The sequence below is a fragment of the Cebus imitator genome, unplaced genomic scaffold, assembly GCF_001604975.1.
Source record: "Cebus imitator isolate Cc_AM_T3 unplaced genomic scaffold, Cebus_imitator-1.0 Scaffold3, whole genome shotgun sequence".
In the NCBI taxonomy this organism is placed as follows: domain Eukaryota; kingdom Metazoa; phylum Chordata; class Mammalia; order Primates; family Cebidae; genus Cebus; species Cebus imitator.
The window spans coordinates 2,838,388-2,841,743 of record NW_016107318.1 but is presented as its reverse complement, the minus strand read 5'-3'; positions in this window follow the sequence as shown (position 1 = coordinate 2,841,743).

The window sequence follows — 3,356 nt, the reverse complement described above, 5'->3', positions numbered from 1 at the left end:
AAAAAAAAAAAAAAAAAAAAAAAAAGTTATGAAGACATCATGTGAATATCATTTAAAGTACTTTTTGAAAGTATTGTTTTCAAGAATAGAAAGAAGTCATGTTGTATATGGCATTATAGAAAGAGGCTATGTTGTATACGGCGCCTATCGAAAGAGGTCATGTTGTATGTGGCATTATACAGTGTGTGGTATAAAAATACATGTAAATGAGTGATTTACTAGGTAATTAGCATGTTTTTTTTGCACCTATGATGTGGAAAAGAATAAACTTTTTCTTCTTACTCTGCACTTGGTGCTATGGAATATGCAGAGTTGAATAAAACATGCTCTCTTGAGTGCTTATATACGAACTAGAAATGTAAAATAAATTGTTAGATATAGTATTTACATTTTGTGATATATCTCAGAAGAACTTAACTTGAAATCAGGATATGGAAATCTTAACTTCCTAGAGCACAATCTGAAACAGAAAATTTAAGATTTTCAAAACTAAGATACCTTACATATAATGAGTACATGAGAGTTCATATATATATATATATATATATATATTTTAGATAGAGTCTCGCTCTTTCACCAGGCTGGAGTACAGTGATGCGATCTTGGCTCACTGCAGCTTAGGCCTCCTGGGTTCAGGCAATTCTCCTGTCTCAGCCTCCTGAGTAGCTGGTACTACAGGCATGCGCCACCACACCCAGTTAATTTCTGTATTTTTGGTAGATACAGGGTTTCACCATGTTAGCCAGGATGGTCTCAATCTCTTGACCCCATGATCTGCCAGGAAAGTGCTGAGATGACAGGTGTGAGCCACCGTGCCTGGCAGAAGTTCATACTTATGCCTGGAAGAGGTGCTCTTTCTGTATTTCAGGGCCTGGTGATTCATACACACACACTTGAAACAAGCTTCTATCTTTTCTTCCTCCATCCTTGCCTATCTTCCTTTTCCTTTTTCTAAGATCTCAGCATAATGGAAGAATACAATTAAAAGTGAGGAGAAGACAGCTAAATTAAGCTCCTACGTGTGAGTGGAATATAAGAGCTAATAACCTGGTAATGAAAGAGCTGGGGGAAAAAACAAAACAAAACAAAAAAAACCTTGACCAATGAGTATCCATAACATGAAACATAGTTGCCTTGAGTCACAATATACAGGAAAATAAGTTCAGATCTCTTTTTGCAGATAGTGAGTTAATAGTTAACTTGTTTTACTAAGTGCTGGAATTTAAATGGGAAATCTCAATATTTGACAAATATCTTCACAAGACAACTTTTTTTTGACAAATACAGATTAGTGAGATGTCACAGTCTTTTGGGCATGTATGAGTGTGTATATTCTGTTAATAAATTCAATCCTTCAATGACCTATTTCAAATGAATAAAACAGTTTATTACATATGGATATAACATAGAGCACTACATTATAATTATTTCATGCATGATTTTATTACTTTATTTTCATGTTTACTGGGTAACGCTGTAAAATAATGGCCCTGTTAAGGTAATTAATGTTGAATTACAGTGGAAATCCAATTGAATTACTTGTGACATTCACATTAATACTAAATGAGTTCACAGTGATTAATGCTGTTAAATAGATACTAGAGGAATTAATATTGATTAGGCAATTATTTTAAAGTGTTACTGTTTATTGCAATTTATACCAACTTCTTTTTTGAGTAAACCTTCTTTTATTGATGGTATCCAGTGCAAACTGTGTAATCATCTAATGAGCTTGAACGATGGGGACACAGTTGTATTGTGTTTTGTCTTGTGTTGTTTCTTGCATTTAAAACGGCAAAATGAGAATCTTTCTTTTGTTCTGACCTCCTTAGTGATGACCTACTTATGGTCCCTATACATCCCAACGTATTCTTAACAAGTTCTGAATCATTCATTGTAGCTTTTCCCAGATTCAGTGTGTCCCTGAATCCTATGTGTGGCTGTCCAAGGCCTACCTGCTTTTTAAAGCCTGTCACGTTCAGTCACCTATATAGCACCTTTTTAAGCCACCCAGTTAAACTTAGTTACTGTATGGTACTTTATAAGTGCTAAAACGCTAGCATATCATTTGAGTTTTAAGATATGATACCGTAACATGATATTCACATTTTAATATATAACCTATATAAATAGATCACACATAAATATTTTCACCAATAGGTGTTTTTATATAACATGTTTTACTTTTATGGAAATTGTAAAACAACTTGTATTAATTATATTATACAGGCACATTCAGATCAGTTCCCAAAAATGGTAGAAAATACTGATAGTTATTTCTGTTCTTGTCATATACCTTTGAGACTGTCTTATAAGAACAGAGAGAATGAGAATCAATTTAAGCTCCACCTTTCTGATCTCCGGATAGAAAACTGTGAGGATCAAAATTATATCTGAGCTTCAGCATCTTTTGTGGAAATATGTAATAAATAACATCAGGTATTTACACAAGAATTTTACAGATCTTTTGAAAAATCAATTAAAGACATTAATGATAATACAACTGTGAAAGCTAAAACTTTTTTTTCTGTTTGAGACAGAGTCTCACTCTGTCACTCAGGCTGGAGTGCAATGGCATGATTTCAGCTCACTGCAACCTCTGCTTCTCAAGTTCAAGCCATTTACCTGCCTCAGCCTCCCATGTAGCTGGGATTACAGGTATATGCCGCCATGCCTGGCTGCTAAAATATTTTTATGCAGAAACAGCTGGTTATATATGTCAACTGAAACTTCTCTTCTTAATAAAAATTGTGAGCAAATTTTCTTCATCAGATTCTGATGCCAGGGAAGGGATTCCTGAATAGCATAAAGAGACCATTGAGGGAGGGTGATCTTCTGTAGTCTATCAGTCAGAGTTCAAAAACAATTTCATGTATATACACATATATACACACACACATATACATACAAACAACACAAAAACATAGCATAAACACATGAACACTTACATAAACATATATATATATATATATGCATATTTACAGATACTGTATATTTAGTTTTTAGGAATTAGCTCACGTGGTTGTGAAATTTGTAGGGTAGGCAGGCAGGCAGGAGTTGGTGCTCTAGGGCTGAAGCAAAATTTCTTCTCAGGGATTTTTCTTAAGGCCTTCGACTAATAGGATAAGGCCCACCCATACCATCAAAGGCTAATCTCCTTTACTTAAGGTGAACTGATTGTAGATTTTTGCCATATCTATATCTAAACAGCAATATTTAGATTTGTATTTGACTGAATAACTGGGTACTGTAGCCTAGGTAAGTAGACAAAACTCACTATCACACCTGAAATGGCACTATGTCTGGTTGGTATAGAAGTCTCCCTTTTTTTCTTTTCTTTTCCTTTTTCTTTCCTT